The sequence below is a fragment of the Acinonyx jubatus genome, chromosome D1, assembly GCF_027475565.1.
Source record: "Acinonyx jubatus isolate Ajub_Pintada_27869175 chromosome D1, VMU_Ajub_asm_v1.0, whole genome shotgun sequence".
Taxonomy (NCBI): Eukaryota; Metazoa; Chordata; class Mammalia; order Carnivora; family Felidae; genus Acinonyx; species Acinonyx jubatus.
This window is the reverse complement of record NC_069390.1, coordinates 11,092,387-11,116,505: the sequence shown is the minus strand read 5'-3', so window position 1 is coordinate 11,116,505 and position 24,119 is coordinate 11,092,387. Positions and strand designations below refer to the sequence as shown.

At 40.9% G+C, this 24,119-nt stretch overlaps 1 protein-coding gene across 7 annotated transcripts in view; it reads left to right on the top strand.

Annotated features, from left to right (window-relative positions):
* The window catches only part of LOC106977900 (oocyte-secreted protein 2), a 127,311-nt gene that overhangs the window by 42,162 nt on the left and 61,030 nt on the right, over window positions 1–24,119 (top strand). For all 7 annotated transcript variants that reach the window (XR_008290325.1, XR_008290320.1, XR_008290322.1 and 4 more), the window contains one exon: window positions 2,326–2,472. The gene's annotated coding sequence lies outside the window, so the exon portion shown is untranslated. The remainder of the gene's footprint in view (window positions 1–2,325; window positions 2,473–24,119) is intronic.

Genomic DNA, 24,119 nt, shown 5'->3' with positions numbered 1-24,119 from the left:
GTTCTGAGTAACTGAGTAACTGAGTCAGTTTTCCTCAAAGTGTAGTCCTGGGATCAGCTGAATCAGCAAGACCTGAGAACTTTCAGAAATGCAAATTCTTGGGCCCCATAAGAATCTAAAGAAGAATCTCCTGGAGCACAAGCCCAGTAGTCTGTAGTTGTGCAAGCCCTGGGGGTGATTCTGATGCCACTCAAGTTTGCAAAACACCCTAAATGCCATTCCCCAACAATTCGGCAAGCACCCATCGACACTCCCTGAACATTTTGTTTTCCCAGGAACTTCAGAGGGCCAGGAGAAGTCATGGTTCTCAAAGAGACTTGCTGGGGGCACTTGATTTTCACCCCCGATGTCAGTACTGGAGTGATCAGGAGCATGTCAGGGTTCATGAGGCAGAATGAAGTTTTTCTTTGAATACAAAAATAGTGGTTTGTATAGAGTTTTTCTTTTGTTCTTTGTACTTTTTATATTTTTCCAAATATGAGGCAATTTGGATCAGCAATAACACAATACATATATTCCTGAAAAGTAAAAGCAATCAGCAGAGCGATTTGTAAGTGCACCCTGTGGGTGCTGACAGTGGCTGTAAAATTCCCTGCAACAGGTCAGGTGCTTCTGGGATCCCGTGTTCGGAGCTGACATCACGAAGGATTTTGTGGGGTCACAATCATTTTTAGTTTTGTGCATGATTTTCGCTTTTATTGAACAGGATACGGGTTCAAGAACAACCCTCATGCTTTGTCGTTTGGAGGTTAAAGGTGTGGTTTCTTATAGGTTGCTGGCCCTTTTCTTGTTTGCTATTTCGAGCAGAAGTGACTGGCATTCTATTTTTCTGACTTCTGTGGTGATACTGCTGTCTCTCTTTTGCCCTCTCCTTCCCTCCAAAGCAAGTGATTTATCTAGTTTATCCTGATGCTTGGGAAAGAGCTGCTTTCTATTCTTTCTTCCAGATGTAGGTATTTCCCATTGTGTCCCTCCCCTTACCATCCCCACTCACCCTACCTGGGGGAGAAGACTTCCCTACTTACAGTTTCAGCTGGCTCATCCGTGTCCCACGCTGACCTACTGGTCTACTCCTAACCCAGCCATCTGCCTCTGGTCGTCTCCTGTGCCCTCCTGAAGTGACTGTGTCATTTTTTCTCTTCTCACTTATTTTCCTGGTCATAAAGCTAACTTTTAACACCTGTTGTTTTATTTGCCTTGCTCGTGTGTCCGTCTGTGGCTTGTTTTGTGGCAATCTTTTCTCACCGAAACTACGTATATTTTTCCTTTTTAAAAAAGTCACCGGATACTATGTAGAAAGTAAACACTTTGTTACTTCTAGTATTTCCTTATCATGAAAACCTAGTGATGGATAGCTTTATCTGCAGGACCTATCTTTGCATATCTATTAAAAACCTTCCTTGGGATCTAACCCTGGTAGTTGCACGAATGAGGCACCACAACTGTGGATAACAGACTCACGAGACATAAACAGGCTTTAATCTAAGATCTCTTCCTGTCACTGTATAGGAGGACACAGGGCAGGGGACACAGTAGGTACAGATCTTTATGCCATCGGCAGATCCAGAAGCTGCTCAAATATGTGGTTTCCTCTGTCCCTTCATCCACAAAAGGAGTGTCTGGTTGCTATGGAGGAGGGACAGAAGCTATAGAGAAGCTGCGGCTTTGGCATTCCACTGATGATTTACACTGGCCTGGTCATGCCGACCCAAGGCCGCACCCCTGTTTGAGGCTCCCCCAGTCCAGGAGAACGTCCACACGGCAAGCAAAGCAGAGACAACATCCCACATTTAACTTAACTCTGTAGTTTTTTTAACGTTTATTTATTTGAGAGAGAGAGAGAGAGAGAGAGAGAGAGAGAGAGAGAGAGAGAGAATTCTGAGCAGAGCCCCACACAGGGGCCTCAATCTCATGTACCATGAGATCATGACCTGAGCCAAAATCAAGAGTCAGATGCTTAACAGTCTGAGGCATCCAGGAGCCCCTTAACTGTGTAGTTTTTAAGGAAGTGCTGCTAGGAGGAGGAGATGATGGAGATTGTCCCCAGAGAGGCCTGCACAAGCCTAACCTGATGTTAATTTTTCACTCACAACTGTTATGACTTCATATGAATGATTGCATTGCATCTCTCAAGGATGTTCTGGGGTGTGTGTGTGTGTGTGTGTGTGTGTGTGTGTGTGTGTTTATTAACTAGCTAACTAATTAGTTTATGAGATGCTAAGCTCAAATCTTCTCTGAGTGCCCTCGGGGACAAAACTTTCTATCTGAATCTCTGTGTGTTGGGTTCTTTCAACAGTATCAATAGGATGTACTTCTACTTTCCAGGCTGTGGTGGAACCACCTCTACTTGGTGAAGGTCACTTTTTGCATTCTGATGAAGTGTCCCTGGGGATTGACTGTCCTGTAACCAACATAACTGAGAAGGGGTATGGGTTTAATCACCTTGTCACCGAGTGTGGGATTCAGAAAGAGGTAAGAGCTATGGACATTTCAAATCATAAACTAACCCTGGATCTTAACTTGCAGTGGCACAGTGCAAGATAGGTGCAGTCATGGCTGAGGATGAAGCCATGAAGAACCTGTTCATTTTTATGACACTTGATTTTGGTGCTTTTAGGATAGAAAGACCAATGGGAGGGGTGCCTGGGTGGCTCAGTCGGTTGGGTGTCTGACTTCGGCTCAGGTCATGATCTCATGGTTCCTGGGTTTGAGCCCCATGTCAGGCTCTGAGCTGTCTGCACAGAGCCTGGAGCCTGCTTCAGATTCTGAGTCTCCCCTCTCTCTGCCCCTCCCATGCTCATGCTCATGCTCATGCTCTGTCTCTCAATAATAAATAAACGTTAAAAAAAAGGAAGAAAGAAAAGAAAGACCAGTGGGACCCATAAATTGGATTTAGAGGAAGGGAGGATCCGAGAATGTGTGATCCAGGTGGATTTTCCAGTACCTCGTTTATGATTTTCACATTGATGTCTGTGAATGAGTTTGGTCTACAATTGCCCTTTCTAATATACTCCTTGTCATGTGTCGGAGAAGTTTGGGAAAAATTGGAATTTTTCAATCCCCGAATGTTCAATAGAACTTAGTGGCAAAACCTCTTGTATCTTTCATTTTTCTTTGAAAATGTACCTAGAGTGAAGTCAAGGCCAGGGGACTTGTGTAGGGGAGCAGGAAATCCAGAGAACAAACCTGGGTTTTCTGACTATTCAACACTGACCTTTGGTGGAGGATGAGAAAGTGGACTCTGCATTTAACCTGCAGTGGTTTTACAAAATGAACTCAAAAGGTGTAGGAAAGTTAAGCGCGGAATAACTGGACTATCCATTTAGAGGTGTGTACGTGTTGTGTACAAATATTTCTCATTTCCTTCCATATACTAGTTCACACCCACAAACCGTGAATTATCAACTATGGTATGGAGGCTTGCATATTTCTAATTTCTTTTGCCTTTCTATTCCTTTCCCATATTTCAAAGCATGACTTTATTACAGATACATGGGGGGAAATGACAAAGGCAAAAGGATTAAAAGGATTAATAGACTGTTACAAAGTTTATGCCACTACATAAGAGGTGCAGACAGATCAACCACAATGTTATGATAGGGACAATAAACTATAAAGTAAAACAACCAATCAGAGCTATAGATCTCTTTTGACAGTATTTTCCCAGAGCATGAAGGCCAATTTTTATAGTTTTCGGAGCCTTACAACACCCCTTTGAAATAATACTTCCACAAGCACATGGGTATTTGTGGGACACCTTGGTTAACAAATAGAAAAGTCTCAAGTTTCCATAGTACACAGAAACCAGTGTTGATATTCTTATGAGTGTTTTGGTATGATAGCTTATCAAATCACATTTTGGAATGAGTTTTATGATAAAAAAAGATCTCTCTCTCTCTCACTCTCTCTTGGTGGCTTCCTTTCTTTTCCAGATTTATTTTTATTTATTATAAAGATTATCCATTGAAAAAGAAGGACCTGTAATTTAATTAGTTAGCATTAAAAAACAAAAAAGCAGGCCTGTCACATTCACTTTAACTAGCAGTCATGGAATAGGGAAGAATACTTTATTTGATAGAATTTTAAGGTGCACCTGGGTGGTTCAGTTGGTTAAGCATCCTGACTCTTTGTTTTTTTTTAATTTTTTTTAACATTTTATTTTATTTTTGAGACAGAGAGAGACAGAGTATGAACAGGGGAGGGGCAGAGAGAGAGGGAGACACAGAATCTGAAACGGGCTCCAGGCTCTGAGCTGTCAGCACAGAGCCCGACGTGGGGCTCAAACTCACGGACCGTGAGATCATGACCTGAGCCGAAGTCGGACGCTTAACCGACTGAGCCACCCAGGCGCCCCATGGCATCCTGACTCTTGATTTTGGCTCAGGTCATGATCTCAGTCTTCATGAGATGGAGCCCCACATTGTGCTCTGTGCTGATAGCATGGAGCCTGCTTGGGATTCTCTCTCCCTCTCTGTTTGCCCCTCCCCTGCTCATACGTGCATGCTCTCTTTCTCTCTGCCTCTCAAATAAATAAACACTGAAAAAAATTTAAGTGTACAGTATAGTGGTTTAGTATTTTAAGACATTGTGGGGTATCTGGCTGGCTCAGGTAGTAGAACATGTGGCTCTTGATCTCAGGGTCACAAGTTCAAGCCCCCTGTTGAGGGTAGAATTTACTTTGGTATATGTGCTGCTGAAGCAAGCACTAGAATTTACTTTTTTTTTTTTAATGTTTATTTTTGAAGGAGAGAGAGAGAGAGACAGAGCATGAGTGGGGGAGGGGCAGAGAGAGAGGGAGACACAGAATCCGAAGCAGGCTCCAGGCTCCGAGTCATCAGCACAGAACCCGATGCGGGGCTCGAACCCACGAACCTTGAGATCATGACCTGGGCTGAAGTAAGATGCTCAACTGACTGAACCACCCAGGCGCCCCTAGAATTTACTTTTTAAAAAGTTGTGGAACCATCTAATTATGTGATTGTAGGACATTTTAGTCACCCCCAAAAGGCACCCCATACACATTAGCAGTCACTACCTAGTCTCCCTTTCCCCTTGCCAGTGGCATCCACTGATCTAATTTCTCTTTCTATAGATTTTCATATTCTGGACGTTTCATACAAATGGTATCAGGTAATACATGGCCTTTTGTTACTGGCTTCTTTCACTTAGCATGTTTTAAAAGTTTATCCATGTTGTAGCATGTATCAACACTTAATCCTTTTTACGGCTGACTAATGTTTTATTGTATGGGTATACTGTGTTTGGGTTGTTTCTGCTTTATGACTATTATGAAGAGTGCTGCTCTGAACAACTGTAAGCAAGATTCTTGGTTTCCAATTGTCTTGGGTAAATACATAGGGGTAAAAGTACAGACCCATACAGTAACTCTATATTTAACGTTTTTGAGCAGCTGCCAGACTGTTTCCCAAAGTGACTGTCTCATTTTGCATGCAGTGTAGGAGGGTTCAATTTCTCCACAACCTTGACAATGCCTCTAATTTTCTTTCTCTTTTATGCTAGTAATCATGGTGGGTGTGGAATGGTATTTGATGGAGTTTCAATTTGCCTTTCCCTATTGACCATGGTATTGAGCATCTTTCCATGTACCTGCTGGCCATTTGTATATCTCTTTGGAAAAAGGCCGTTCAGATCTTTTACCTATTTTTTTTTAATGTTTATTTATTTTTGAGAGAGAGAGAGAGACAGAGTGCAATTGGGGTAGGGGCAGAGAGAGAGACACAGAATCCGAAGCAGGCTCCTGGATCTGAGCTGTCAGCGCAGAGCCCAACGCGGGGCTTGCACTCACAAGCCGTGAGATCATGACCTGAGCCGAAGTCAGATGCTCAACCGACTGAGCCACCCAGGCGCTCCTCTTTTACCTATTTAATTGCGTTATTGGGTCTTTTTTTTATTGACCTGTAAGAGTTCTTCTTCTGTCTGGATACAAGTCCCTTTTCAGATAAATATTTTATACCATTATATGGGTTGTCTTTTCACTTTATTGACAGTGTTTTCAAAAGCACAGAACTTTAAAATTTTGAAATGCAATTCATCTTTTTTTTTCTTTTCTTTTCTTCCTTTTTCGCTGTATCTGCTTTTGGTGTCCTGTCTAAGAAACAATCACTTAATCCAAGATAAGAAGATTTGTGACTTTCCCGTTTTCTTTTTTCTTTTTAATTTAATTTAATTTAATTTTTTTTGAGAGAGAGAGTGAGAGTGAGTGCACAAGCAGGGGAGACGGGTAGAGGGAGATCTCACCACCCTGAGATCATGACTTGAGCCAAAATCAAGAGTCATATACTCAACCAACTTAGCCACCCAGGCGCCCCATGACTATGCTAAGAGTTCTATGGTTGTAGGTCTTTGCATTAGCAATTTGAGAAATTTTTTTGTTACTTTCTTTATTGAGATATAATTGACATATAACGTTCTATTACATTTAAGCCAAAAAAAATCTAACAATTTCAAATTTGTCTCTGTTGTGAAATGCTCACCACAAGCCTAGTTAATATCCATCACCATATAAGGTTATAATGTGTTTTTTACTTGTGATTAAAACTTTTAAGATTTATGCTTAGCATCTTCCAAATATACAGTACATTATCATTAACTATAGTCACCGTGCTGTGCATTACATCCCTATGGCCCATTTATTTTATAACTGGAATTTCGTAGCTTTTGACCACTTCTACCCATTTCACTCTCCTCACCCCTGCTTCTGGCAACCACCAATCTGTTCTCTGCATTTCAGTTCACTGTTGTTATTTTAGGTTCTATGCTCAAGTGAGATCATACAGGACTTGTCCTTTGTCTGACTTATCTCATATAGTGTTATACTAAGTGCTCAAAGTCCATCCGTCTTGTGAATGGCAAGATTTCCTTCTTTTTTATGGCTGAATAATATTCCAGTGTGTGTGTGTGTGTGTGTGTGTGTGTGTGTGTGTTTATGCGTATATCACATCTTCTCTGTCCATTCATCCTTGATGGATACCTGGGTTGGTTCTAAATCTTGGCAATTGTAAATAATGCTGCAGTAAACATAAGTGCAGCTATCTCTTTAAGATATTGATTTCATTTCCTTCGGATAAGTACCCAGAAGTGGGGTTGGGTCATATTGTAGTTGTATTTTTAATATTTTGAGGAATCTCCATACTGTTTCCCATAGCAGGTGTACCAATTTGCATTCCTACCAAGAGGGCACAGGGTTCCCTTTCTTTTTACAAACACTTGTTATCTTTTGTTGGTTTTTTTTTTTTTTTTTTTATAATGGCCATCCTAACAGGTGCTAGATGATATCTTATTGTGGTTTTGATATGCATTTCTCTGATGATTAGTGATGTTGAGCACCTTTTCATAGGCCTGTTGGCCATCTGTATGTCTTCTGAGAAATGTCTTATCAGGTCCTCCACCCATTTTTAATCAGTTATTTGTTTTCTTGCTATTGAATTGAGTTCCTTACATAGTTTGGATATTAACCTTAATCAGATACATGGTTTGCAAATATTTTCTCCCATTCTGTAGGTTTTCTCTGCACTCTATTGTTGATGGTTTCCTTTAATGTGCAGAAGCTTTTTAGTTCAATGTAGTTTGTTGCTTTGTACTTCAGGGGTCCTATCCAAAAGATCATTGATCAGACCAATGTCAAGGAGTTTTTCCCCTGTTTTCTTCTATGGTTTTATTGTTTCAGGTCTTACATTTAAGTCTTGATTCCTAATACATTTTGAGTTGACTTTTATATATGGAGTGAAATAAGGGTCTAGCTTCATGTTTTATGTTGAAAACCAGTTTTCCCAACACTACTGGAGACTGTCGTTTCTCAACTGTATGTTCTTGACAACTTCATGGAAAATCGACTGACTATAAGTGGGTGGATTTATTTCTGGGTTCTCTATTCTGTTCCTTTGGTCTATATGGGCCTGTTTTTATGCTGGTACCATGCTGTTTTGATTACTGTAGCTTTGTAGTATATTTTGAAATCAGATAGTTTGACTTCCAGCTTTGTTATCTCTGTTGTTTTGGCAACAAAGCAATATCATATGGTATTTTGTGATCCCATATGAATTTTTAGTTAGCTTTTTCTATTTTTGTGAGATACCATTGGAATTTTTATGGAGATTGCACTGATTCTGTAGATTGCTTTGGTTAGTATGGACACTTAAATAATATCAATTCTTCCAACCCATGAACATGAGATATGTTTCCATTTATTTATGTCATCTTTGATTTATCAATATTTTATAGATTTCAGTGTAAAGATCTTTCTGTCTTACTGATTAGATTTATCTGAGTATTTTGAATCTGAAATACTGGAGTATTTTATTATTTTTTATATGTATATATTCAGACAGAGGATCTGAAGCAGGCTCTGTGCTGACAGCAGAGAGCCCAATGTGGGGCTCAAACTCATGAACCATGAGATCATGACCTGAGCTGAAGTCAGACACTTAACCAACTGAGCCACCTGGGGCCCTGTGTATTTTATCAATTTTGATGCCATTATAAATGGAATTCTCTTTTCTCTTCTTTTCTTTCTTTCAGAGAGAGAGAGAGAGAGAGAGCAGGGGAGAGGGACAGAGTGAGAATCCCAACAGGCTTCACACTCAGCACAGAGCCCACAACCCTGGGATAATGACCTGAGCCAAAATGAAAAGACGTTTAACTGACTGAGGCAGTTAGGCACCCCGGAATTATTTTCTTAATTTCTCTTTCAGATAGTTTGTTGTTAGTGTATAGAAACACAATTGAATTTTGCATGTTGAATTTGTACTCTGCAACTTTACTGAATTCATTTATTCGAACAGTTTTTTGGTGGAGTCTTTAGGGTTTTCCATATAAAAAATCATGTCATGTGCAAACAGAGACAGTGTTACGTCGTCCTTTCTTCCTTCTATGTGCCTTTATTTCTATTCGTATGCTACTTCCTGCAGGGGTGAGCTTGAGCCTGAGTCTCAGGGGGTTGGTATGGAGACTGGGGTGGGCTGGGAGCCTGGGTCCTTGGGAGCCATCTTGGAGGCTGGGTCTTTGGGGGCTGTCCTGGTGGTGGTACGGACATGGTGCTGGGGTCCATGGTGAAGTCTGGTTCTCACTTCACTCTCTCTTCCTCAAAGGGAGGGTGCCTCTGTGCTGGCTGCATGGGCTTTATGGGGTGGGTAATGGGGTAATGTGATATTGTCTTATCTACTCTCTTAAATGCATCTTCTTATTTCTGGGTTGCACGCAGGTGCTATACTCCCTATCTGGAATCTTTAGTTCTTGTGATAGCATTTTTGCTATTATACATGGAGCTGTTTTCTTACTTTCATTCCCAGATTGTTCAGTTACACAAAAATCAATTGCATTTCTATAAACTATCTTCTACCATGCAACATTTGTGAAGGTGTTTATTCATTCTAATAGATTTTTTGGTACACATCTTACAGTTTTTCATATACAAGATGTGCAAGGATTTTGCATTTACTAGGGCTAAAGGTGGTTATAGTTTGTATCTTCTCTCCCTCATATCTAGCATTCATTTGAGATGAATCCATTGCCTTTGTACAAAAAATATTTCTACTTACTATTTCCATCATTCTTTAAAAGTCCAAAGCCCACTACCTCCTGAATGGGAACCAGAGGCAGACAGTAGTGACCCTGAAATGAAAATGAAAAAAAAAAAAAAAAAACAAGCTTTTCCGTGGATTTTTTTCCCCTCCCCAAATGGTCTGCTTTGTCAGGAAGTTGTCTAAATCTTATACATTTCCTTACATATTTTTTAGTTTTTGGAAGATAGTGTTATAAAAGAATACAACTTTTATAAATAAGTAGGGTCTAGGTAGGTAACATATATCAGTAAGTAAGGAATGATGAAAATGGAGTCATCCTGGAGAGCCTAACCTAGTTTTTGAGGGTATATTCCATACTTGACCCAAACCCAAATGTTGTAGATCTTTTGGTTTTCAAGAGAATGCAAAAGTTTTCAAGTTTAACATGAAGTTTCCTGCTTTTTAATGTTGGCTACTAATTAATACATTAAAAAAAAGTAATAGTATCCAGATCAAGCCAAGTTAATCTCAGTGGGTCACCAGCATTTGATCTTTGATCTGCACTGCTTTCCCCCACACTCAGCTCCACTCTGGGAATGTTGGCTTCATTGGGCATCTTGAAGATTCCATTTCCCTAAGGAGCTCTAGGAGTCTATGACCTTTCTTAAAAGAACATGTAACACACAACATCACATCCCTTGCCAATCATTCACATTGTACCTTGCAATTTCTAATGCATAATTCTTTTAAGAGATTGGTCATGTATGGAAATGGAATTTGGTTTGCTTACTTTTCCTGACCTATTACCCCAAATATACATATAAGGAGCTCTACATACTATTCCAGATAGGGCTCACCTTTGGAATCTTCCAGGAGATTGGAAGCCCCCATGCCATTCTGGCTTGTAGCTTGCTCATAAAGGGCATTGCATTACTTAGGGAAAAATGTAGTCAGGCACACTTCAGAAACATCTGATTTAGGTATCTAATCCCTCCAAACACTGGCTGACAGAGTTTAGTGACAGGAAGCCATCAGCTACTATTTGAGATAACGTCTCTCTTAAATTTAAAAAGATGGGACAAAATAATTTTTTTTCTGGTGGTAGGCTTAATATCTGAACCCTTCAAAGGAATTGGCTTTGAATAAGTAAGAGAAATTTAAATTAAAAATCGTAAGAGAAATCAATAAGTTGTCCTATTAAAAGTAATAAAACTCACTAAAATTAATATATTTAACATATATCCATATGGTCAGTCCAATCAGGCTGCCATAACAAAATGCCATAGAGTGGGTGGCTTATAAATAACAGAAATTGATTTCTTTCAGTTCCAAGGCTGGCAAGACCAAGGTCAAGGTGCAGACAGAATTGGTCTTTGGTGAAGGTCCAATTCCTGGCTCACAGATGACCCAAATGTGTTTTGACAGTGTCCTCACATGCGAAAGGGGGAAGGGAGTTCTCTGAATCTCTTCTATAAGGGCAGTAGCCCCATTTACGTGGGCTCCACCCTCATTTACCTAATCACCTCCCGAAGATCCCGCCTCCAAATATTATCATATTGGGGATTAGGTTTCAACATATGACTTTTGGAGGAACACAAACATTTGTTTATGATACATATTAGACAAATACACAATATGCATGATATTTACTATATATAGTATGCCAATACACAAAATAATCATAGACATAATAAATACGTATCCTGTTATCAGGAGTTACAAATAGCAGAAGTTCTGGTCACAATAGCAAACAAATACACAGTGGAAAATAAATATGCTGCACCTTTAATCAGGAAATCTTGAAAATCTGTAGAATATAACATAAGGCTTGACTAAAGAGAGAATGCATTGCTACTGGATAAGAAACTGTAAATATGTCAATTTTCCTTTAACAAATCTGAAAATTTTGTGCAATTCTAATCAAAATACTAATAGGATTTGGGGGGGGGGGATCTAATAACATGATTATAAAGTTGATCCAAAAAAACAAACATGGTAGAAGTTCCAGGAAGCAGCCATTAAGGAAAGGAATGGGCATGCCTATGTTTTGATAACATTTTACTTACGGGATATAGATTGCCAACCCCTGATGTCTTTTATTTTTTAATTTTTTTTCACATTTATTTATTTTTGAGAGAGAGAGAGAGAGACAGAACATGAGTGGGAGAGGGGCAGAGTGAGAGGGAGACACAGAATCCGAAGCAGGCTCCAGACTGTGAGCCATCGGCACAGAGCCCGACGTGGGGCTTGAACTCACGAACTGTGAGATCATGACCTGAGCCAAAGTTGGCCACCTAACTGACTGAGTCACTCAGGCGCCCCTGCCAACCCCTGATTTCTATCTTTCCTTATTTCATGCATATTTCTGTTAAGGATGAAGCTTGGCATCACAAATTGAGAAATTAGGCCAGGAAAGAATGCTCTGAATTCAGAAGTCAAAGAAGTATTGGTTCCTGATGCTGATTATTTTTACTTAATGTTTAAATTGCAAAACATTAAAAAAATGTTTTAGAAAATTAAATTCTCAAGACACATTTTTAAAATAAAATCTAAGCATGAAAATTGGATGAGATTTTATTTTTGATTAGTGTGCTAATAGTTAAAACCTATTTTATCAAACCATGTCATGAATAATTCAAAATGTAGTCAACCCTTATTCTGTCTTATAAAGTGTTTAACAATTGTCTCTTCTACTTTGCCAGAGATTGCTCAAATGCTTATTAATCTCGTTTGTTCTTGTTGGCCATACAAGAAAACCTTATTTTCCAGTTTTGGTATTACATGACAAATCTAGGTATGTGCTACAGGCTGAATTGAGCCATTTCCAAATTCATATATTCAAGGCCTAACCTCCAGTATCTCAGAATGTGGTTGTATTTGGAGATAGGGTCTTTAAAGAGGTAATTAATGGAAAATGAGGTCATGTGGATGGGCCCTAATCCAATATGACTGGCATCTGAAATGAAAAGGAGAATAGGATGCAAACATACACACACACACGCAGGGCCATGTGTGAACACACAGAGAAGATTGCAAGCCAAGGACAGAGGCCTCCAAAAAAAAAACCCAATCTTGCTGACACTTTGTTGTCAGAATTCTGGGATTCATTTTTTTTTTTAATTAAAAAAAATTTTTTTTAATGTTTATTTTTTTTTTTAATTTTTTTTCAACGTTTTTATTTATTTATTTTTTGGGACAGAGAGAGACAGAGCATGAACGGGGGAGGGGCAGAGAGAGAGGGAGACACAGAATCGGAAATAGGCTCCAGGCTCTGAGCCATCAGCCCAAAGCCCGACGCGGGGCTCGAACTCACGGACCGCGAGATCGTGACCTGGCTGAAGTCGGATGCCCAACCGACTGCGCCACCCAGGCGCCCCAATGTTTATTTATTTTTGACAGAGAGAGAGAGACAGAGCGCGAGCTGGGGAGGGGCAGAGAGAGGGAGACACAGAATCCGAAGCAGGCTCCAGGCTGTCAGCACAGAGCCCGATGCGGGGCTCGAACTCATAGACCACGAGATCATGACATGAGCCGAAGTCGGACGCTCAACCGACTGAGCCACCCAGGCACCCCTGGGATTCATTAAAAAAAATATCTTTTAATGTTTATTTTTCAGAGAGAGAGAGCGAGAGAGCATGTGCAAGTGGGAGAGGGTCAGAGAGAGGGAGACAAGGGATCCAAAACAGGCTCTGCCCTCGATGGCAGTGAGCCCAATGTGGGGCTCGAACCCAAGAACTGTGACATCATGAACCTGTGCCCCCCGAATTCTGGGATTCTACAGGATAGGCCAATAGAGCTGTCTGTGGTGAACATGTGTTATCCCTTCAAGAAAAGGGAAAAATGACCCTGAAGGTGGTTTGGAGTTTGGCAGGGCTGACACTGCCACCACAGGGCCCAGGGCCAATGAGCCAGGGGTACTGTCCTGGTAGGCCCTGAGTACAGAGCATAGAGCCAAAGAGGATTATTCCTAGGCTTTAAAATCTAAAAGGATTTTTTTCCTGCTAGGTTTTGGACTTGCTTGGGACCTGTGATCCCTTTCTTCTTTTCAATTTCTCCTTTTTGGAATAAGAATGTAAATTAGGTACCTTGGGCCAATTCCTGTCTGTGTATAAGTGTGTGCATATAGACTTCTCCATGCCAACAAGCAATTCTTGGACACCACCAGGATGTCCGAGAATTCAACGCAACTCTGACATTCTCTACTGGAGATAAAATCAGATCCCATGGGTAAAGAAAGGACTCAGTCCCACAGGCCTGTCCTCCATTTCAGGTACCAATGGCAAGCCCGGGGTACCAGTGTTTCTGACCAACTGGCTACAAATTGGAGGCTCTAATGACCCCTTCCTTGTGTTTGATTAATTTGCTGGAATGGCTTTCAAAACTCAGGGAACCTGTTTACTCACTAGGTTACTGATTTATTACAGAAATATTAAAGGATTCAAATCAGCAGCCAGACAGAGAGCTACACAGGGCTAAGTCCTGAACAAAGGACCTCTGTTCTTGTAGAGCCCGGCTCAGTGAGGTGGAACAGGGAAGCGTTTTAGTTCTTCAACCCAGTAGCTCTCTAAACCCTCTCCCTTTAGTTTTTTATGGACGCTTCATTACATAGGGATGATTGATTAACTCCCTGGCCATTGGTGATTGATTCAACCTCCAGACCCTCTCCCTTCCCCAGAATTCAGGAGGCTGGACTGCAAGTCCCAATCCTATAATCATGATTGTTTCCCCTGGCAACACGCCTACATTCCTAGGTGCTTTGCAAGTCACTTCTTTAACAGGAACCCAGGTATGGTGGTTAGGGTTTTTTTATGAATAACAAGACACCTATGCCACCTTTCCTTCTCTGAAGGGATTTCAGAACCCAAGGACCAGAGACCAAATATTATAACAAAAGATGTTCCCATTGCCCTTATCGTTCAGGAAATTCCAAAGGCTTGGGGAGCCATGAGTGGGTAACTGTGGATGAAGTTCAAATATATATGAGAAGTATATTTTGGTCATCTGAATGGCCAAATATATAATTCTTCTAATCACATTATTGCAGAAGGTCTATCCTATGCCTGCCCTACTATTGTGTTTTGGAAGCGGATAACTCGTCTGGTTTCACAGGTTTGAAGCTAGAGAGGAATTTTGCTTCAGGATCAATGTACCTCAAGTCTTATCCACACCAGATTTAGATGATGGTCAGATACAATTTTGTACTTAGAGTTGATGGTTGAATGGTTTAAGATTTGGGGGGGCTGTTGGGCTGGGGTGAATGTATTTTGCATGTGAAAAGGACATATACTTTGGGGGTCAAATGGTGAAGTGTTACAGCCTAAACTGGTTCACCCCAAATCATATATTTGACTGTATTTGGAGATAGAGTTTTAAAGAGGTGATTAAGGTTAAGTGAGGTTGTTAGGATGGCCCCAATGCTCTATGGCTGGTGTCCTCATAAGAAGAGGAGATTAGGACACACACACACACACACACACACACACACACACACACACACAAGGGTATGTGTGAAGATAGCCATCTACAGGACAAGGAAAGGGGCCTCAGGAGAAACCAACCCTGCCCACACCTTGATCTCAGACATTTAGCCTCTAGAATTATGAGAACATAAATTTCTGTTGGTTAAGCCACCCAGTCTACGGTACTTTGTCATGGAAGTCCTAGCAAACTAATACAGTATGAGACTAATATTTGCTCTGCTCTGGGATATTTGGCTCTATTATTATGTCCACAGCTCAAAACATCTTTTTTTTCCCCTTTCTATTCTGATCCATAGTATGTATGTATGTATGTATGTATGTATGTATGTATTTAAAGTTTATCTATTTTGAGAGAGACAGAGTGAGTGGGGGAACAGCAGAGAGAGAGAGAGAGAGAGAGAGGGGAGAGAGAGAGAATCTCAAGCAGGCTCCACGCTGTCAGCACAGAGCCTGATGTGGGGCTCGAACTCACGAAACTGAGATCATGACCTGAGCCGAAACCAAGAGTCAGATGCTTGACTGACTGAGCCACTCAGGCGCCCCCTGATCCATAGTATTTAAACAGGGGGGTAGTGAAAGATTTGAGGAATCCTGGAGAATGGGTGAAATGGAGCTATGTATATTATAGTGAACAAATGATTTCTGGAAAGAGTTCCAAATACTACGTACGATGGGGCATATCCTAAATTCAGAACCAGTTCTGTTCAGAGAACATTAGAAAGATTTTAGTTTAATTGTGGACTTGTTGGTCGTGTTGGACCAGTAGTCAACAACCCAGCTGATAGCACCAGCTTTGATAGTCTAGGACTAAACCTTCCTCCTTCTTGGCCACCAGGAGCCCCATTAGTAAAATGAAAGCACTTCCAATGGTTTTTCCTCTCCTTTCTTTGGAATGGAGTCATGTGAGCTGAAGTAGGAAACTTTCCACCCACAACACTAACTTCATTCGTTTCCAGCAGTTCTTTAATTTACTCTAAGAGTCCCAAATAGATTAGCTGGATTTCTAGGCTCTATTATTCAGCCTAACTAGCATTAACCACCGACTACAGACCCTGAACAACCAATGCAAACTCAGCTTGCATGTAACAAGTTTTATGGATGATGAGGCACCATAGCACCATGGATTAAGAAATAATACTTAACCCACGAAAAGAAAACACATTTTATTATGATTCCTTCTGAAGTTAAAAGCAGAGGCAGACCCTTCTAAATAAGGGATCATAAAACAACAAAGGGCCATTCCATTAAAAACCAAGCCCTCTAAAACATTTAAAAATGTATGAGAACACACAGGATCCTCAGACAGGATTCCAGCTGCTCCCATGCAGTGTCCCCGGCACAGCTATAGGGATTTATATCTGCTTCCAAGTTCTCGGGTGGAGAGAGACAAGCTGTGTGATTTTTTAAGCACCAAAACTGCACATGAAGGTAGTTCTGCAAAGAGAAAAGGACCCAGAATCTGCTCCAGTGTCATTCTCTACCATTTGCCCCAAAAGGCCTAACATTCCCAAGTCACAGGGAGGGATGGTGAGGGTAGGAAGAAAAGAGGTAATGTTTGGGGTCATGTCCTAAAAAAATTAATATAGGAGTTGTATATGTCTAAAGATGTAAGTATTTTTGCTTTTTTTATCAGTGGAATATATCAGAGAAATGTGGTATATATCTTTTTTAAAATAGCATCTATAACATATCCCATTAAATTTTTTTTAATGTTTATTTGTGAGACAGAGAGCACACACGTGAGAGTGTGGGGGAGGGGCAGAGAGTGAGGGGGACAGAGGATCCACGATGGGCTCAGCTCAGTGCTGACAACAGAGAGTGCAACGCGGGGCTTGAGCTCATGAACCGTGAGATCATGACCTGAGCCGAAGTGTGACACTTAACTGACTGAGCCACCCAGGTGCCTATCCCAAATTTTAAAAAGTGCTCACCACCTCTAGCTTATAGCTTTTTCTCTTCATGGAGAGCTACATCCCAGGTTAGTAACACATACTAATGTATATATTCAGGATTTTCCTCCTCTGCTGTCTGGGAAGGAAAATCCGTATAATTTAGGAAATGTCCTCCCTGACAGCCATTTAATCCTTTCAGGACAGAGTCTGAGCTTAAGATATTTCTGAGTGCACATTCTCATGGATTATTACCTCATTAAATTCACATTCTATGATTTTCGTATTAATTTTAAAACATGTATATTTAAAATTCTATTAATATTGATTTTGGTAAGGATGTTTCCTCCATTGCCTCATCCTGCATGGATGAGTCACATGGCTAATGCCAGTTAATATGCCAGTTAATGCCAGACAGACAGCGGCTGCCAGAAAGATCAACACCTCTAGTAAGCAAGGAAGCATGAACCAGCCTTTCCTGAACTGGAAGCACAGGCATTTACACAATTTCCCTGTAAAAAATCTTATTGTTTGTGGTTACAAAATATCCATGGACAGCATTAATCTATGTGCTTTAAGTAAGCTCACCTTTCCTTTCCTGTTGACTGTCTCTCCAATGTATAAATTTGCTATTCCTGATCTTTTCTTGAGGCCACCTTGTTTATTTGCATCATTTCCTGTGGTTATTCCTCTAGGAGCTGGGCGGCTATAGAAGGGAAAAGCAGATAAAGAGAGAGGGATGGAATTAGGGTCCTTGCAAGTCCTGGTGACTGAGGTTTAGAACCTGAAGCCAGGCCCTTGACCCTTACTTTTCCTGCTTTGGCATCAGTATCCTTATCCCCTGATGGGCCAAAAAGTATGAAATGTTTACATCCTGTTCCGTTTTAGAAAGTGAATTATTGGGGCGACTGGGTGGCTCAGTTAGTTAAATGTCCAACTCTTGATTTTGGCTCAGGTCATCTCATGGTTTGTGAGTTCGAGCCCCTCATCAGTTCTGCACTGGCAGTGTGGAGTCTGCTTGGGATTTTTCCGTCTCCCTCTCTCTCTGCCTCTCCCCTGCTCACATTCTCTCTCAAAAGTAAGTAAACATTTTTTTTTTTAAAGAAAATAAATTATTAGTTTAAGGACTGGACCTAGTAAGCTTTATATAAAAGAGGGCCCTCCCAAATATGCCACCACATTTGCTATTACCTGATGAATAATCACTAATTCAAAACTTAACAATCTTAGATGATTGTAAAAAGTAGAGTCTCAATGAGCCAATAGGAGTCCTATCCCACAGGTCACAGAGACATTTGAAATATTTAACATTTAAAGTCAAAACGAGTATTCTAGTAAGCTTCTCTTCTCTCCCCAGCCCATCAGTGTTCAGTACTCCCATCCCCTGTGGGTGAATCAGGACCTCTAATATTCCCCATTGGTCTTGGCTAAGAGATAACATAGTTTGTAATTCGGACTATAAGTATAATGAGAACAAATTGATTTCTCAGTCTAAGAGCTTCTGGGTAGATGGTGAAGTCAGACCTAGTCCTACACGCAGCTCTACACACACTGTAGAGAATGAACAGATACAGGGATGGCACCAGCCACTGTGTCCTGCGTGCGTCTTATGAGCAAGAGCTTTTCCAGTCTCTTTATGTGCGTTGTCTCATTTAATCTTCCCTATAAGACGAGGAGGCTGAGGCACCGAGTTATAAAGTAACTTCCCCAAAGTCACACTGGTAACATGTAGCACAGCTGGGAGGTCAAGAGCACAGAATAAGAGGGCATCAAGGGGGTAAGAGTCTCACGAGGGTCTGGTCCACCATGTCATAGTAACTTGGTCTCTCAGCTTCAGTGCTCCCACCCTGCCTCCCCTAAGCAGATAAAGGCAGTTGAGAGAGCCTGAAACCACTTGGGCATTCTAGACTTACTGGAAGACAATGCAGGCCACAGGTATGGAAGCTTCAAGATCTGAGAACTTTGACCTAAAGATGATTTCAGATACAAAAAGGATATGCTTTCCTGGGAGGACCTGAAGAGACAAAGAGAGAGTGTAAGTCAGCTTAAAGATCTTGTTAGGAATTCATGGCTCAGTCAACAGCTCTAAAAAGCAGACACATGCACGCAGAAAGGCATCTTCCCAATGGGGAAGAGGGCTTTTTCCTAAGTGGCCAGAAGAGTTAACACCTGGTATAGGGTTTGGCTCATAGGAGGCGGGAGCACCTGCTACTTGAATTTGAACCATATTGCCTCAAAGTTATTATCTATACTTATCAAGGAATGGTTTATAGAGGCACCTGGGTGGCTCAGTCAGTTGAGCAACCAACTCTTGATTTTGGCTCAGGTCATGGTCTTGCGGTTGGTGGGATCAAGCCATGTCAAGCTCTGTGCTGGCAGGGCACAACCTGCTTGGGATTCTCTCTCTCCCTCTCTCTCTTTGCCTCTCCCCTGCTCGCATGCTTTCTCTCTCTCAAAATAAATAAATAAACATTAAAAAAAGGGTTTATAACCTCTTTTCTTGAGAAACTTTTCTCTAGATTCTAAGAAGCTTTGAGTTGCTGAGCATGAGTTGTGAATAGTAGATGAGGAAGAGATACATCTAATTATAAAGAGTATTTTATGTATTTAAGTTTTTTTACATGTTTATTTATTTATTTTTTTTTTTGAGAGAGAGTGCATGTGCGTGAGCAGGGGAGCAGCAGAAAGAAAGGGAGACACAGAATCCGAAGCAGGCTCCAGGCTCAGAGCCCAATGTGGGGCTAGAACTCATGAACTGTGAGATCATGACCTGAGCCGAAGTTGGATGCTTAACCAACTGAGCCACCCAAGTACCCCTAAAGAGTACTTTAAGTAGGTTTATAGGTTCTTAACAAATAACTTTTTTCAAGAAAATATGAAAAATGTAGTATGGACAATATAAAGATTTAATCTCATCATCTAGAGATTGCTACCATGAGTATTTGTGCATTAAAAAAAATGGATTCTCAATATTCATTTAACGTAATTGAAACTCTCCCATTAGCTTACCTGGACCCACCACTAACTGTCATCAACATCCTCAGATTTTTGTCAGAACATGAACATAATATCAAAAATTTTTTTAAAAAGACACTAAGTCTTAGTTTCTTGGTTTTTGAATGGAGGAGAGGAACTTCCCTCAGGGTTTCTCACAGGGGTTGGGTGGAATGAAAGGAGTTATGTGTGGTGGCAAGGCATCAAAGTTTTCTATGAGGCTTTCCAACTCTCCACACTCCTCCTTAGACTGATGCTCTTGTTCTGCCCATCCTAACCGCCCCCTCCCCCAGGTGGGGGGCCAGATTCTCTAGGGGGAGCTGAGACATCAGGAGATGGCTTGGGCAGTCATTTGTAGATACCAAATGTGTCAACCACTCACACCTTTCCTCCATTTGCCTGCAGCCAGGAAAGACTGGCTGTGTCTTTTTTTTTTAATTAATTAATTAATTAAAAAAAATTTTTTAATGTTTTTATTTATTTTTGAGAAAGAGAGAGACAGAGCATGAGCAGGGGAGGGGCAGAGAGAGAGGGAGACACAGAATCCGAAGCAGGCTCCAGGCTCTGAGCTGTCAGCACAGAGCCCGACGCGGGGCTGGAACCCACGGACCGTGAGATCATGACCTGAGCCGAAGTCGGATGCTCAACCGACTGAGCCACCCAGGCGCCCCTAGACTGGCTGTGTCTTAAGGCTATAAAAATGTAGAGGCATCTGAGGCCTCTTGGTTAGCTTTTATACTACAGAGCAGGGATGGACAAACTTCTCTAAAGGACCAGATAGTAAATCATTCTGGCTTTGTGGGCTCTGTGACCTCTGTCCCAGTGATATAGTGTGAGAGTAGCCAGAGATAGTAAGCAAATGAAAAGAGGTTGAGCTGGCGATGTTCCATCTGAATGTTCCAACTGAATGTATGGATGCTGAAATGTGAATTTCATATACTTGTTGCCTATCACAAAGTGTTATGCTTCTTTTGTTATTTTTTAATCATTTAAATTTAAATCTATTCTTAGCTCACAGACCACATAAAAGTAGATAGTGGGCCAGATCAGGCCTTTAGGCTATAATTTGCTAACCCCTGATATAAGGGAGGGAGGGAGAGGAGGGAGGGAGGGAGAGGAGGGAGGGAGGGAGAGGAGGGAGGGAGACGGCCGAGGGAGGGAGACGGCCGAGGGAGAAGAAAAGCCTGTCTCTAAGCTTAGGACAAATTCTATGTCTTATTTAGTCACTGCTGACTGACAAGTAGAAACCGTTCCTTCTTCCCTTCTTTTACTTCCCAGGGCCTAGGTGACATTTGGCAAAATCAGCTCAGCTTATTAGTAGGGAAAAACTAAGAAAAATCCACAACATGCAGTTTGTGAGGCTGAAAGTCTTTAAGAGATTTAGTTAAGTAGCCAGATACCTAATTACCTCAATCCTGATGTTGCAGTCCTTGGGATGGTATCGAAACTCATAAAATCCTGGATGAACTGAGGTGACAGGACATCGACCTCCCAGAAACACTTCATCAGGGGCCACAGGTAGATCGTTATGAAATGCAGTTGACTTAACCCTGGCCAAGAACAAAGAGGGGCTGCATCGTACATACACTGTTGAGAGGTAGAAAAGAAAAAGTGTCAGATGATATAGTGGTACCATGGAAGGTCAGGGAAGCTCAGAGTCAGTTAACAGTATACAAGGTATCCCTGTTGGTCGAGGAGAATATATTTTAGAGGGGATGATGATAGTCTTACCTTCTCCCTTGAAACACTACCACCAAGAAGAATCCAGGTGATCATATCCATGGATGAGAATTGACCCAGACAAGATTGTAGATGCCCCCTTGTGCAGTTCTAAGTGAAAGGCCATTTCCACTGTGGCATTTCTATTAGTAATTACTGGCAATGGTCTGCCTACCCTCATTTCCAATTTAAAGTTCAAGAAAGCAAAGCCTATGTTCTAAATCTTAATATCTACATTTAATCTTGGTATTTTCTGAACCAAATACAGTTATTTGATCAAACTAAAACTAACAAACTTGGTATAGAATCGTAGTGATTGTAGCTTAACCAGGTGTAACTTTTTGATACTACTTTTCTCTTACTACTAATTGGATCTAGCAATTACAATTGTTTCAATATTGTCCTCTTTGCATAAGAATATAAGCTCCATAAGAATGAAGCTTTGGTCTGTTATGTTTACTGTTGTATTACTTAGAGCCAAGAACAAGCCCACAATCAATTCTCAATATGTATTTGTTGAATGAATACATGAACAATACTACCTGTTACTGAGAAAGAGGGAAGATTGTGCAGACCCTCCCTGATCACAACGGGCTGTGTTTGGGGACAACTGAAACGGAAGTAGAACTTAGGACGTGTGGTGAAGAGAGGTCCCCAAAGATGAAGTTGCCTGGATGTTGCTGATAAAGGATTGGAAAGAGCTGGTGACTTCAAGAGGTATTATGCCCAATCAGCCAAAGACAATTGATGCTATAATATTGTTAGTTGAAGCATTAAAGGTCGCTAGCAGTCAAGAAGTTGGGTGGTGAAATATAAGATCTGTTAGTTAAATCCCAGAGCAATTTGAGACTGCTGATAATTTAGAGGATTAATTGGAAAATCTGAGAAAGGAATTATGTGCTTTCTTCAGGAGGCAAGCATAGAACCACTGGAAAGTTAACCTATAGTTAGGTTATAGTTATAGTATAGTGGAGTAAATTGTTCATAGTCTTAAAGCCATCTTTAGCTGCTGGCCATTTCCAACCACTGGAGAATCTCAGTACTAAAATCATAAACGTGAGTTCACACAAAGCCATTGGCCTGTCCATTCTCCCTTTTTGGTTCATATATGGTGGGTAGACTAGATATTCTCTTTTTAACAGAGGGTGACTCAGGCATTAAGTCATTTGTCATTCTGGCCAGTGAGATTATTTCAATTTTTTGGTTTTAAGTTGTCTATGTTCTTTATGTATTTTGGATATTAACCCCTTATTGGATAAGTCATTTGCAAATATCATCTCCCATTCGGTTGGTTGCCTTTTTGTTTTGTTGATGATTTCCTAGGGAATATGGTCAGTGATATTGTAATAGTGTTGTATGGTGACAGGTGGTAGCTACACTTGTGGTGAGCATGGCATAACATAGAGAAGTTGAATCACAATGTTGTACACCTGAAACTAATGTAACATTGTTAATGTTAATGTATGTTAATGATATGTCAATAAAAAAAAAAACAAAGAAATGTAAAGACACTGGTTGGTGACTTCCAAGAACAGAAAGATCAGTGTGGTTAGGACATAATGAACCATGGTGAGCACACTGTGGGGCAAGCAGGATCTGATTTATGATTTTAAAAGTTCATTCTAGTGGGTAGAAGGAGAGGAGGTTGTTGGAATGGAGTGTCATCAGGGAGAACAGTCAAGGATATTCAAATAGACCAGGACTGGCTACTGGCAGCTTGGACTTGAGTTTTTGTAGAAGAGATTGGCAGAACCAGTGGGATTCTAGAAACATTTTGGATGCATGTGCATGTGGGGTAGGGAAGGAAAAGTGAGAGTTCTAAGGGAATCTGGATAAATGGTACTACTATTAACTAAGATGAGGAAAACTGGAGAGAGGCAAGTTTGAGATTTTAAAAAAATGTGTGCATTTCATTTTAGATGTAAAAATTTAAAGATAAATATTGTATATCCAAGTTAATATGTTGTATAGATAGTTGGAAGAGTTCAAGGGAGATAATAGTAATAGTGGGAAGATCTCAGAGAGCTTAGCATATGGACGATATTAAAATGAACTCATGTGGTAGGAAAGAACTGAAGGATCTTGCCAAATTTTATGAGAGTTAATTTTGTCCACTATGAACATGTACATAAAGTGACTTCACATTGAGTCCCAATTGTGGTTAGAATCAGGTAGTTATAAAGTCACTGGCTCTTTACTAAAATGTTATTGTGGAGTCAACTACAGCGATTGTTAAAAAAACAAGTTCCTTGGCCAAATTCTCAAAATGCCAATTCTTTAAATGTGGAATGGGCCTCAGATGTCTACATTCTTATGTCCCCCTGATTTTCGCTATATAAAAACTCTTAAAAAACAACCGTGGGAGGGGTACCTGGGTGGCTCAGTTGGTTAAGCATCCGACTCTTGACATTGGTTGAGGTCACGATCTCATGATTTATAAGATCAAGTCCTGTGTCAGGCTTTGCACTGACAGCATGGAGCCTGCTTGGGATTCTCTCTCTCCCTCACTCTCTCTG